A 14,841-nucleotide genomic window follows, 5' to 3' on the forward strand; every position below is an offset into this window, starting at 1 on the left:
GTCTGTCAGTCATTAATACTGTGATTGTTGGGTAGAAATTCCTACTAAGACTCACATATTGCCACCCTCCTCACCCATTCACTCACCCATTCCTCTGCGTGACTTCTCATTGTTCAGGACATTCAAGGCAATAAAGCAAAACTCACTTGCAAAGATGCGGGGTGGATGCTCCCTGCTCTGGAAAGTGCAGCCACAACTGTAAGACTACGTGCAGAAACTGCACTATGGATGGAACTGTGTCTCCTCCACTTTCATCCATTGAACTGAAGGGTCCCCAGTGGCATATCTGGGGGACAGGGTCCTCAGGGTTAAAGAATCTTGCCTGGATTCTAATTCACTATGACGGGGACCATTACTGAAAGAGGGAAAATGTGCGTGAGTAGAGGTACAGAGGGAAGACCAGGAGGAGGTGGTGACAGATTTGCCATGAGGCCCAGAAGGAGGCAGAACGCCAGACTCCCCAGCTTACACCTCGAGGTTTCTTGAGCTGTAAGAGAATGGACCCAATCTGTAGCACTTCCGGTGGCTTCCGAACTGGTTCCAGCAGGGCAATAAACCCTGCAATAAACAGCATATGACTCAAGCGCTGTTTTCTGCCTTTAAAAGCAAAATGCTCTGAACATGAGTTAACCCTTCTCCACTTTAATGGGACCTGGCGACCTGGGGCTGGGGCCTGAACCTGCCCAGGATGGGCACAGCAGCACTGAGACCCCAGGGACTCTGGACTTTGCTGTCATGGTGTGTTCCTTTCTCCCTGGGCGACTCCATGAAATACCAACTGGCTAGATCCCAGCCTTGCATGTCCCCACTGAGAATTGTTCTTGTGTCTCTAATGTCGTCAGCGTCGTCACCACAAATGTAAGTTCTCCAACTCAAGGGGCTCGGTGTTAGGGAGTGTGGCTCTCAAGTTCCCCTGTCTCCCAAAACCCCAGGCTGTACCAAATGGAGAAAGTGATCTCCCAGGCAAGCCATGATCTCCAATCGGAAGCACACATGCCGCTGTTACTTCTGGCAGCGGAGGAGTGTAGTCTGAACAAAGCCAACCTGGTGTTGTGTGCAGTCATTTTATGAATAGATCACTGTTCACACTGCACAGCCGAGTGTAGCTTCAGCGCCAGCCTGGCTCCTTGTCATGTGGGTCAGGGGTGGTGGCGGCAGATTGGTGGTGGGGGTGGTGGTGAATCTGAGGGTTTCTGAGGGAGCTGAGGGTGAGCACAGGATGGTTCAGCTCCTTCCTGCCTTCATCCCTGGGTAGGTAACTAAGGGTCTTTCCATTTGGCAGGCCTTGCTGGGGACTTTGAGAAGTAGATTCTGTGATGCTCTACTGTAGGGATGGATTTACGTTTTAATCTTTGGTCTTTGGGAGTGAGTTTCCCTGAACTGCTATTTCTTTTATTTGATTTGATATGTATCGCTTTTTCCTGAGGCTGGCCTGGCCTTTTTATGGATTGGGGTTGGGGTGGGGGACAGGGTTTCTCTGTGTAGCTCCAGTTGTCCTGGAACTAGCTCTGCAGACCAGGCTGGTCTCAGACTCTCAGAGAACCACCTGACTCTGCCTCTTAACTGCTGGGATTAAGGGTGTGCACCACCACCTGGCAAGGCTGATCTTGCTACGTTTACATGAATTACCGTACTGAATTATTAGGGATACCATGGTAGATATTTAATGTTTCTAAACAAACAGAACTTTCACCAACATCTCCTAAAGTAAAAACTCTACCTAAGTTTGTCATCTCAGGTTTGCAATACTAGGTACTCTGGAAGCTGAAGTATAGAAGAGTCAAAAGTTTAAGACCCCAGGCTGTAGAGATGGCTCAATGGCTAAGAGCATTTGGCTTCTCTTCCGGAGGACTCAGGTTCAATTCTCAACACCTACATGGAGGCTGGGCCCCCATAGCTCCAATCCCAGGAGATGTCACACCTTCTTCTGCCCTCTGGAGGCACCAGGCACACACATGGTGTACATCCAGATAGGCAGGCAAAAAATTCATACACATAAAATAAAAATAAATAAATCTTAAACAAAGCAAGTTTAAGGCCTGCATGGGTTATAGGGTGAGTTGAGGGTCAGCTTGGATAACTTAGTGAGACCCTGCCTCAAAAGAAAGGAGGGCTGGAGCATAGACAGGGTGGGGCCCTTGCCTAGCGCAAACAGATAGAAATTCTATCTTTTACTGCAAATCTCTAGGACAGGGCTTGCTCTAATCACTCCCGCTGACCACTGCCCTTGTGTATCTGTGGGGGTCTTTCTGAAGGGGTGAATCTGGAGGCTGTGTGTTATGTCTTTCCCGTATGACTTCCTTTCTAGAAGTGTTTCAACATAAGAATTTGAAGCCCCCACCTCCACTCCACTTTAAAAAACATGACTGGCTTTGCCAAGCATGCATACCCTTCACTGACACAATTGTGCTTTCTTGGTAATTCATGTGAGAAGCTGAGGCCACCCTGTACCTCAGTGGAAGTGGGAGGCCAAGGCAAAGAGAGAGAGAGAGAGAGAGAGAGAGAGAGAGAGAGAGAGAGAGCTGCGTGGACCGGGACTCCTTGTGGGAAGGTTTTAAATGCTGCAAGAGAGCTTGTGCATCTCTTGGGTGTTAGTCCTTTACCTCCTAATGCTTTTCTCCCCACCTTGCTCAATCGGGACCCGCAGGATTGAAGAACAGAAAGGATTTGTGTCCTTGTGGACAGTTGACAGGTTTACAAGGGACAGACTTCCAGTTTGAGGGGACACATGGACCTGTCCAAGGTCACACACGAGCAAATGAGCACACCGAAGCTGTGGACTTGGCTGAGTCTGCAGAGCCGCATGCTAGCAGTCGTTCGTCGATGGGAGTCGTGTCGCTGTGGGCAAGGCCTTTGCTGTTCTTACCACTTGACCCCTAAGGGCCTAGGAGAGACCTGGAGTCCAGAGTTCTCTTGTGTGTCTTTAAAGCTCCATGGGACAAAAGTCTCTTTGTCTTCATGGTCACTTTAAAATGAGTCTAATATTCACTCAAGTATACAGATATCCTCAGCACTTGAATCACTACCACTGCGGTCAGAATGAAACGTACCTTTCTTTCGCTACCTGTGGTGAATGATTGTAAAGCTGTATGGGAAAAGAACCTACCAGAAAATGGGGGTGGCAGGATCCCCAAGAACCTTCTATCTAGGCTGCAGGACTCTACATCATCACAGGAGGAGCCCTGGTGAAATGATAGGAGCAAAGGGCACACCAATGAAATCCTTACTCAATAGCCCTTAGTGAGACTCAAGGCCACTGGGTCCCCCAAGATGGTCAGAGACCCAAAGAGGTCAATGAAAGGTTTCTGAGCTTGTTCAACTACCCTGCCTCCGGGGAAGGTACAGAGGTCCCCACAACCATGGAGGATGCTGTCATCCGCACACTCAGCCCCTGTGGATCCAGACAGCGCTGGACTAAAGAGAACTAGAAAAGTTGGATAATGAAAAATAACCACACAATAAAAACCAAATCAAAAGCCCACAGTGTAGCTCCCGCTTGCACAGCATGGGAACATCATTGGGCTTTCAACCCAGAGGGAGGAGAGGCTGTGGGAACTCAATGCAGTGTGACACGCGGCCTTGAGCTCCTGGTATCCTAGAGCCACACCCAGCCATAAGCAGATATTTGGTGGTGATGGAGTCAGACCATGAGGGAGAAGTATATTGTGCTCAGAGCCCCAAGAGTGATTTTGAACAGGCTCCAGAAACGGAAGTCCTGTTTATTCTTTCAGTATCTTTCTTGCACTGCTCAAGAATCCGAGGAATCTTCTGCATGTATATGGTGAGCTTCTTCCTGTCCACTCCGGCTTGCGCGTTTATAAAAACAAGGCATTTATGGTTTTAAAATTCGGATTTCTCCGACACAAACACGGCTCTGTGACGGCTTGAGTGTGTTCTAAGGACAAAGCCGCCACTTTTCTGCTACACATAGACGAGCCATTGTTTTATTTGTTTTTCCAAGCTGACGGAAATTGTTTCCCAGATGACGTGGGAGCTGCAGACTGATGAATGGAGCAGACTCCAGGAGTCGTGCCCTGGTTCACAGGATGCGGAGACTTGAGTTGCCACTGTAGACCCCGAAGCTGTAGGGTGGGTGAGACTCACATGTTCCTCAAGATGTCATCAAACTGTGTGTGAGCTGACTGTCCTGTCTGCCTTGCCGCAGCCTCAGCTATGCCTCCAGCAAGCCTCCCATCTCATTCTCTGCCCGGGCCTGCTAATCTCTCCCAAAGTGTTAGCTGATAATTTAAAGCCTCTTCACTCCCAGGAGGATTGAATTTCAAAACGGGCCTCCAAGATAGAAAATACCTCCGTGAAAGGAGCTGGAGGAGGAGGGGAGGTTGTTATAGTTTAACCTGATCACACACAAGTTTCAGGCCATTTCATTCCCATCCAGTTAGAGTCCGAGGAAGCCCACCCCTGTGGACATTACATCTCCCTCCATCCCCGAGAGCTCTCAGTACCTTTTCTTCCTTGGAGCAGAGTCCGTCATAGTAGTTCCAGCCTAAATCTGGTTTATCCGCCTGTGTCTTGGTTGCAAATGGTGTTGATTTCATCTCGAGCCGAATCTTGGAGACTGACACCGCTCGCTGCCTTGGCAGCCTGAGTGTGGGAGCTACAACCGTGGGCTCCATTATTGCACATGCGGGTAGACCGTGCTCTTGTAAGCAGAAGGTTGCATCTTATGCTTTGAGCTTAAAATACTATGATAACATCTGGTACCTGTTTGCTCAGGTATCTGAGCGTGCCTCAGGGAGAAGCCACCAACCTACCAGGCTCTCCTCACAGTGGTTTTATCTTGCTGGAATCCGTGTCAATTGTACCTATACAACATAGCACTAAATATGTGCGTGTGTGCCACGTCAATCTTTTCAGTCTACTCTAAATGTCACGAGGATTATAATAACATTGTATTGTGTGTTCAAAAGCAAATGCTTCTGGGATTGTTTCTCCAGCCATCTGACACTACACGTTGCACACACACCTAGAAATGGAGATAGAGAAGCTCTGGGCAGAGGGTTTTCTTCTCTGTCTTCCGTCTCAAGTCTTCTTGACACCTCAGTCCAGGTGTCAAACTCTGAGCAGACACTCTGTGGGACACAGTCTCTCTACAGGATTCTTTGGCTTTCAGGGCGGTGATGTCTGATTTTGATTGGTTTGGTCGATGCCACAGCTAACATAATGGTAGTATTCTCCTGAAAGAGGCTTTGTCTTGTGTTTTAGTTAAAAAAGACAGAGCTCCAATAGAGTCCTATAGATAGGACTACACTCTGCCCCAAGGGAGGGACATATGGCAGCTAATGTCCTGCTGTCCCTGATAATCCTTGGCAGCCATTTTCATCCCTGGGGCATTTATTTTGATAGGGAGCAGAAATAGTATCAGTTGTCTTGAACTTGTAAAACTTTGGTGAATGATGGATGCTTACTAGGTTTTCCTTCATCCTCACCTTCGTCATTATCATCATCATTAGCAGCAGCAGCATCGCCATCATTACGACCACTGTTATTATCACCAACATCATCTCTGCCACCATTAGGATTATGGCCATGGCCACTACCATCTTCATCATCACCACCACCTACATCATCACCATCATCATCACCACCACCATTACATCATCGCCACCATTATCATCATCATCATCACCATCATCACCACCACCACCATCATAATCAATTTGTAATGCTAGGGATAGAACTGGCCTAATATTTTCTTTTATTAATTATTGATTGACTGATTTTTGACTCAGGGTCTTGTAGAGTTCAGACTGACACCTAACACTTGATCTTCTGCTTGTGTCTCCCCAGTGGTGGATTACACGCACACACCACCAAACCCACTGTCATTTAATCTGAATAATACATTGTGCTGTGGGTTAAGAAACTTGCTTTTCCCAGAAACAATCAGGAGGCTCCTGTTTGCCATGGTTTTACAGTTGGTAGAAGGAAGGCAGAGGCCCCTGTTCCAGTTTAGGGGTGACCCCCAAGTGGCCTGCACATTTAGTCACTTGCCCTTCCACCCACTTTTGCAAGCCTTGTGGGAAACCATTCAAGACAACTCACTGATTTCTGGACAACTGTCTTCTAAGTCAACTTGGAGAGAAATGTTCATTTCCCAGTGGATACAAGACCTTTAATTTGAAAACATTTTTAATGGGCAGGTAAAAACACACAAAAGCAAATAGCATAGTATAAAGAGACACATCACCCACCGTTGGCAATAACAAGCCCTCTGTCAGTCCCATTTCAGGCATTATCTCCCACCAGGGTTAGAACGGATAAGTGAAGTGTCTGGATGAACAAGGCCAATTTTGTTGATGTGTGTGTGTGTGTGTGTGTGTGTGTGTGTGAGAGAGAGAGAGAGAGAGAGAGAGAGAGAGAGAGAGAGAGAGAGAATGTGTGAGAGAGTCTTATAAGAGGGCTTGCTTTTCTAACATGTAGGACTACATGTAGCTCCTTCAAACAGTACCATCTGTAGTATGTCCCCCAGACTTCCTACCCTTTGTCTTGCTTTTAAACTGAATGACCTAATGTGTGCATTGGCAAGACATCAGATGTCCATATATAAACAGAAAAATATAATCAGTTCTCTGGAAGTCACTATCTCCAGATGGCTGTCACTGTGGGATGAATAGTATATGCTCAAGAGTGGCTGGTGGTCACAGCTCCACAGTGAGCCTGGGTCTGGTCCCTCTGGGGTCACCCGAGGCAAGCCATTGAGTCAATTCTTTTAGGCCACATTTTTCCCTTCTTTTCCCCTTCTGGTTTTTGTTTTGAGACTGTGTGTATCTCAGGATGTTCTTGGACTTCAGATCCCCTGCCTCTGGATCCCATGTAGTGGGGTACTGAAGCCCAGCTCATTCACTGATTTATTAAGCACACATTGAGCAAGTGACCCTATCAGATGGTTGAAGGGCACAAGGTCAGTGCGTCCTTTACACCATCTGTGGAGGACGGCACAGGACTATGAGATGGTTGGTTTTAAATGTCAATGTGCCACAGTTTACAATGACCCGAACAGGAGGCCTCAACTTAGGGATTGTCTTGATTGCTTTCATGAATGTGGAAAACCCTTGTCATTGCCATTATTTCATTGCTGTGATAAAGTCCCACAAGTAAGGCAGTTTGTAGCGAGAAGGGTTTATTTGAGCTTACCGTTCCAGAGGGGTGCGGGTCCATCACCACCAAGGAAGGGGAAACGCAGCAGCAGGAACATCCGGGAGCTGAGAGCTCCCATCTGGAGGCACAGACAGGAAACAAGGAGTGAACTGGAAATGGTGTGTGACCTTTAAGACCTCAAAGTCCACCCCCAGTGATGGGTTTTGTTTGTTTGTTTCTGTTTTTCAAGACAGGGTTTCTCTGTAGCTTTGGAGTCTGTCCTGGAACTCTAACTCTTGTAGACCAGGCTGACCTCGAACTCAGAGATCCACTTGCCTCTGCCTCCCACCACCGTCCAGCCAGTGACAGACTTCTTATAGCAAGGCCACACCTCCTAAGCTTAGACTCATCCATGGCGTCTTGAGAAACAGCTTAGTGTCCTTTACCATTGAGCCATCTCTCCACCCCTTTCAAAAACACCCGTTAGACCTCAAATGGCAGGATTCTTTTGTTTCAAGGCCCTGACAGGTGTCCGAGGCAATGCATTTGATCCCCACCCCCTTTTTAAACTTATCACTCAGAAAAATTTTGGTAGAAAGTTTCCAGTCTCAGCTATTCTGTTACCGAAGGATGAGGATACAGGGTGTAACATCCATCCTCGCAGTGCTGGACTGGGAGTAACGGAGAAATCATGGCCTGGTGTCTTTGGGGTAAGCTCTTGGTCAGACAACTGAGAACAGAACCTGCAGAATTCAGCCTAGATGAGGTATAGAGCATCTGAGGCCGTCAAGAAAACCCAAGGTCTCTAATGAGCCCGTGCTGACAGCAAGCTCCCAGCAGATACATGGAGGGCAGTTCCCTCAAACTGCTGGAAGCCAAACTCCCGCTAGGTCCCAGGCACACAGCCAACCTCTTCCGGCTATGTTTCCTCATCTGTGAAATGGGGTGTGTGGCCTGCCGCGCTTCCCGGTGCGCGAGGCTCTGGCATGAATGCCTGGCACGCCGCCAGCAGTGTGCATTTGCTGTTATTTTTATACAAGTGAATTTGATAACAAGCTAATTACTGAGAGTCAGCTTCCTGTGAAATCTTACGTGTCAAGCTCTGCCCCTGATTCCGTTTATTCATTTACTCAGGATAAAATACACATTCTAACTAGCTGTTTCTCCTTCAGGTGTTCATGAATATTCATTGAGAGTCTGCGACCTAGGGACAGGGGCTGGTGCTGGGTGGCTCATGTGCCACCTGCAGAGTAGTCAACCCTGCCTGGTTTTGCAGGAGTATGTGTGGTGTATGGTGTGTGTGTGTATGTGTGTGTGCAGTGTATGGTGTGTGTGTGTGTACATGTGTGTGGTGTATGGTGTGTGTGTATGCACATGTGTGTGGTGTATGGTGTGTGTGTATGAGTGTGTGTGGTGTATGGTGTATATATGTACATGTGTGGTGTATGGTGTGCATGTATGCGTGTGTGCATGTGTGTGGTGCATGTTGTGTGTGTGTGCATGTGTGTGTGTGCGGTGTATGGTGTGTGTGCAATGTATGGTGAGTGTGTATGTACGTGTGTGTGTGGTATATGATGTGTATGTATGCGTGTGTGCATGTGTGTGTGTGGTGTATGGTGTATGGTGTGCATTTATGTGCATGTGTGTGTGTGGTGTATGGTGTGTGCATGTGTGCATGCAGTGTATGGTGTATGTGTATGTACACGTGTGCTATATGGTGTGTGTTTATGTGCATGTGTGCATGTACATGTGTGTATGTACATGTGTATGTGGTGTATGGTATGTGTGTACATGTGTGTATGTACATGTGTGTGGTATATGGTGTGTTTATGCGTGTGTGCATGTGTGTGCAATGTATGGTGTGTGTGTACATGTGTGTGTGCTGTATGGTGTGTGTCTATATGCATGTGTGTATGTGCATGCATGTGTGGCATACAGTGTGTGTGTATGTGTGTGTGTGGCATATGGTGTATGTGCATGTGTGGGGTGTATGGTGTGTGTGTGTACATGTGTGTGTGGTGTATGCTGTGTGTGTTCTGTATGGTGTATAGTGTGTGGTCTGTTGTGTGTTCTTGAACGTCATTCTCACCAACCAAGAAGGGAATAGTAGCTGGGTACCAGTGAGGGGACACCTGAGCCTCTACTGACTGCACTGGGTTCAGCAACCGATACTCACAGTCTGGCCTCTCTCTCTCTCTGAGAAGCTGGGAAGGGAGAGGCTCAGCTCTGTGTATGGCTGACCCATGGGGAGGAGGCTACAGTCCACTAGCTTCACTCCTGTGGTCTGCACTTACTCCCACGCCAAGCTCTCTTCCTATGGCCCGTGGGACATTCTGATGTGAGTGTTGTCTTTAGACTAAATTCCCTGTTTTCTGTCATTGCTGCAGCTTGATTTTCTTATAAATGTACTGTTTCCATGAACATCCCAAGAGAGCTGCTGGCTCTTCTCCAGGTTCTTCTGAGCGTCTCTGCGGCAGCTGCTGGACACGGCTGCCCCGTTCCTCCTGTGACAAGAAGTGCGTGTCTTTGCATCAGGTTGCATCAGATGATGTCAAAAGGCTGGAAGAAAACAAAGTGCTTTCTCAAGGGAGCGGGGCCTTCGGGACCACAGGAGAGATCCAGCGAGGCCCAGCTCGGGTTTCCAGCGGGGACCGTGTCCCTCAGCTTTGCCAGACTTCCCGTTGTCAGGCCTGCCACACTTTCGGTGACTGTTTATTTTCCGGTCTAACAGTGCTGTGGATGTGTCCAAGCAAGCAGAGGCCTTGCCTAGAATGCACAATTTCCTGCCTTCCATCCCCAGCACTTAGAAAATCAGGCACTGGGATCCACTTTACGCTCAGCACGTGGGAGGTGGAAGCCGGAGGATCTGAAGGTCATCCTCTGATACATAGAAGGTTCAAGGCAAGCCTGGGCTTCATGACAATTTGTCCCCAAACAACAACAACAACAACAACAACAACAACAACAACAACAACAACAACAACAAAACGATGCAAGCAAGTGAAAAAACCCCAAACCCAGACCAGAGGTGAGAGAGATGTGCCAAGCTGGCTGTGAGCCTGCTAGGGGGTGCAGGTGCAGCGAGGCACGCTTTGGAAGGCTCGAGAATGTAGCCTAGCCCAAGGTGGGCCCAGTCGACAAGTCCTTGGGAGGAGTTCAGGACAACACCTGCTGCTGTCAATCACACTGTGGTCTGGTGCCGTCACGTTTGTAGCATGAGGGCAAACAAGATGAAACCAGTCCACATCCAACTCCCACCCATAATTCTCCAGTGCAGGGAAAGCAAGGTGTTGTGAGCTCTGAGGGGTGCGCTACCCACTCCGTCTCCTAGACGCCTCTACCTTGGCGCCATCCTCTGGGCTGTTCTGTCCAGCGCTGTCTGTGTTCTCCCAAATTGTTCCCAACTACAGGCCAGGAGGAAGCTGGAAGGCCATGGAAAATGCTATGTGCGGTCAGGACATCCTCACCTTACCTGTCCAAGCTCTAAGTGTGTCTGGCCTGGGTCCCCTCACTCCCCTGTGGGCCCGGGAGAGAAGGTGGTGACAGAGCTGGGGGTGGGAAATGGGAGGGCCCAGGCTTTGCACCGGGGTCTTTTATCTGAGTCTTCCAGTCCATGGATGGTTAACGAGCAGAGACCAGAGCAGACATCACACAGGGGCTGTGAGACTGTGCAACGGGTAAAGGCCCTTGTAGCGCAAGCCTGGCAACTTAAGGATGATCTCTGGGTGGACTGGAACCCACAAATTGACCTTTGACCTTTGACCTGTGTCATGGCATGAGTAGCCCCCCCCTCTCTCTCTCACACACACACACACACACACACACACACACATCCTCAAAAGCTGTCACACAAACCCAGAAAGACATCCAGTGGTTTCATTAGATACCCTGTATTAGAGTATCATATTAGAGCCCCTGTAGTCTGTCCCACACCACCCTCTCAGGGCAGAGAGAAATCACTTCTCCAAAGAGGACTGGCCCTGTCCTGCTCTGCCTACAGCCCCCAACTGCCCACCCCTGGCACCTGTTCTCTTTTGTCTCTGCCCACAACTCTTGCTTTTCCTCTGTATTTTGCAGCCCCTGGGTTTGCCCTGTTCCTCCCTCTGGCTGTTTGTGGGTGTTTTTCTCTTACTTAAACCCCTGCTTCCCCCCCCCCTTCGACCAGGCAAAGCCCTGGGGGCCTTCAGAGCTAACTTCCTCAGGGAACCTTTGTGTCTCTCATATGAGGCACAGGATTTGATGATATCACTGGGTCACCATGCTGTGTATTTCTTCCTTGATTGTTAAAGAACAGGCTAAATACTTTGGAAATGTTCTGATGTAATGCCATGCTTTTCAATTCCTGGAACATGGTCACCTCCTCTCAGCCACAACAGCCACCTTCTTGGGTGAAAGGTAACCCACAAGGATACAGAAAGAAAGAAAAAAGAAAGAAAAATAAAACAAAACCTAGTTCATTCTCCCAGCAAACACCAGGCCCCTGACATGCTGGCTAGGACTTGAGAGGCACAGAAGCATCCAGGCCCCAAAGGTAGGCTTTGTAGATGAAGAATGAGATCTTCCAAGCAGAGAGTCTCTCCTTTAGACAGACCCACAGCCAGGCAAGCTGGATTTGATCATGGAGGTCTGTGTCAGCAAGGCATAGAGACAGGGATTGAAAAAGGAGGTGGATTGTGAGGGCCCCCGGAACTGAAGCTAGAACTCAAAGCAGTGAGGTGAAAGCTGTCTGTTAACTCCAGAGAGGCGCCTTGTGAACAGAAGAGAATGTGGGTGAGGGGAAAGTCCTTGCAGAAGTCCACGGGTGGAGAGGCTCTGTTTGCTCATGCATTCTATTAAAGACTTTGAACATGTGTGACCATGAAGGTTACCTCTGTTCACAACCCAACAGTTGATCCCAGCACACACAGGCAGACAGTGCCCAGCACGGGGCATTGTGCTCTTCCCACAGGGTGCAGGGGGGATGGAGAATGTGGAAAACAACCCAGGGACATCTTAGAGACAAAGACAGCCTGTGCTCCAACTTAGTGGAAGTCAGGGACAATATGAGGGGACCCAGGGGCCAGGGAGCAGGAGTATTGGGTGGTGATTCCCGGGAAAGACAAGGGCATAGTCAAAGGAAGCAGTAGTTCACCAGCTACCAGCTTCAGTGGGAAAAGAGCATCATATCAGGTAAGCATACAGTGGCTGTGACTCTCCGGGTAGGAGGGTCACAATAGGCTGGAGTCAGACAGAGACTTGGCATGCTTGTGGCTATTGTTAACCATGGCCAGTACACTCAGGTTAGACTCTCACACCCATAACAAAGTAGCTGTGTTAGTCAAGTCCCGTGGTCACAGTAGCTCACTGCAGCAAGGCAGTTCACTGTTGGAAAAGTTCAGTGATGTCAGAGAAGTCAAACTGAGTCAACCCACCAGCTGGGGACAGACTCTGATGTGGGAAGTCTTTCTGTATATGTGTTGCTTTTATTGGTTAATGAATAAATCTGCTTTGGCCTATGGCAGGACAGAATATAGCCAGGCTAGAAGAAATATATAGAGAGAGAGTGGGTGGAGTCTAGGAGATACCATGTAGCTGCCAATGGAGAAGGACACGCCAGAACCTTACCTATAGGCCACAGCCTCATGGAGATACACAGATGAATAGAAATGGGTTAATTTAAGATGTAAGAGCTAGCTGGGAATATGTCTAAGCTATTGGCCAAGCAGTGTTGTAATTAATATAGTTTCTGTGTGAGGATTCGGGTCTGGGCAGCCGGGAAATGAATGAGCAATCTCTGTTTACAGACTCCAACACCTGGGCCTCTTTAGGGGTCACGTCACATTCAAACCACAATAGTGACAATTTTTTCACCAACTCCATCTTCATGGCTTCATGCATATCACAGAAGATGAACAATATTCCTGGCTATAATAAACCTTTATACTGGTTTATATAAATAAACCTTTAACTGGAACAGGAAGCTTATTTTTAAGGGGTGTGTACTTGTGTCAATACTAGTGAATGATGCCCAGAAGGAAAAGAAAGTGCGTAATAGAATGATCAAGATTGCTCACTGCAGCATGCAATACATGGAGTGGGATTAGATTTCCTTCCTTAACAACACACAGAGTCTTACACTGACTTTGACACACAAAGACATGCACGGGAAGGAAGGCAAATGGCACTGAAAATGTAGACGGGATCTGAGAAGGAGCTAGAAGACCAATAGAACGGGAACATCAGCACTGATATCAATTGGAGTAGACTGTAAGCAATGAATAAGGACTAACCTGGACTACTCTACACTATAAGGGACAGCTTGACCTGCCGTGATACCCAGGAGGTATGTTTAGGAACGAGATGGCAAAGCCTCAGAACACCTCACAGAAAACTATTCGGCAGACAGGAAGAACTTGGCAGAGAACAATTTGAATAGGATACTCGGATAACATCTCTGCTCTTTTTAATGCTTATTTATATTTTTATGAGGGTGCATGGGAACGCGCGTACAATGGCACTTGCGTGGTGGTCTCAGGACTTCTAGAAGTCACTTTCTTTCTCCCACCTGCGTTCTGGGGACTGAACTCAGATCGACAGGGTTAGCAGCAAGCACTGCTACCCACTGGGCCGTCTCCCTGGCCTTTCTTTGTTCTCAGTATATATTAAAGCCGATGTATTTTTAAAGAGAATTGAATAGGGTAATCGTCACTTTTTGTTTACTCAGAATTTGCTAAACACAAAGCCAAGCAATGGAACAAACAAAAATCCCTCTGTTAAAATGCCTGTGATCTAGTTACATTGTTGCAGTCTCAGGAACAGCACAGCAAGGTAAAGGCCAAGGCCATGCTTCCTGAAGGCACAGCAGCCATGTAACTAGAGAATGCAGCAAGCCCCCTGGAAATTAAAAACACTCAGTGGAGAAATTGAGGATAAGGGTCTCAGAATTCAGGGACGGAACAGGGAGGGTGTGTCAGCGGAACCTTCATGAGTTTTCCCTGAGAGCTTGGTTATAGCTCAACTCTCCCTCCCTTGTAAAGCAGGGAACCTTCAGGGGCAATAACCTAAGAGAAAGCAATCAATAAAGGCACTGGGAGACAGTTCAGTGTGTAAGAGCTTGCTCTGTAAGCTGGGGGACCTGAGTTCAGATCCCAAGCACCCACATAAAAGCTGAGCTAATGTGCATACCTGTAACCCCGAAACTGGAGAGGCAGAGACAGTGGGGGCCCACTGATCAGTCAGTCAGTCTAGCTCCAAGGTGCCCCAGGCTGAACCAGAGACCTGTCTGAAAAGGTGATCAGAGAGATAGAGAAGGCACCTGACAATGACCTTTAGCCTCATGAGCAAGGAGGATGGTCCTGGTACATACATGTGCACAAACACATAGACACCACACACACAAGGGGGAGGATGGGGGGAGGGAGAGAGGGAGAGGGAGAGGGAGGGAGAGGGAGGAAGAGAGAGAGAGAGAGAGAGAGAGAGAGAGAGAGAGAGAGAGAGAGAGAGAGCAAGCGCATCTGCTTAAAACCCCTGCTTTCCGTGCTTCCTCTGGCTGCCCTGGGCCCAGGACTCTTCCACAGATACTCTGCGACTCCCTGATGGTTTTAGACGCTCCAGGGACCACGCAGGTGCGACAGCTTTCACTTCCCAGTCCTGACTGGACTTCAGTCTGGCTTTAGCCATCTCTGATTCTCTCTAAGGTTCCCACCATCCACGGTTTTGGATCTGTTGGTCACTGACCTGGCAGGACTTTTTTTTTTTCCTTCT

The 14,841-nt window shown here is 48.3% G+C and overlaps 1 long non-coding RNA gene across 1 annotated transcript; it reads left to right on the forward strand.

Moving 5' to 3' along the window:
• The first annotated feature begins 621 nt into the window (after window positions 1-621).
• Window positions 622-11,956, forward strand: LOC148118372 (uncharacterized). The gene is made up of 2 exons (XR_015736138.1): window positions 622-858; window positions 9,486-11,956. It is a non-coding gene; the product is annotated as an uncharacterized LOC148118372 (long non-coding RNA).
• Window positions 11,957-14,841: the final 2,885 nt, after the last annotated feature.

Source organism: Myodes glareolus, chromosome 23, assembly GCF_982192425.1.
Source record: "Myodes glareolus chromosome 23, mMyoGla1.1, whole genome shotgun sequence".
NCBI classification, from domain to species: Eukaryota; Metazoa; Chordata; class Mammalia; order Rodentia; family Cricetidae; genus Myodes; species Myodes glareolus.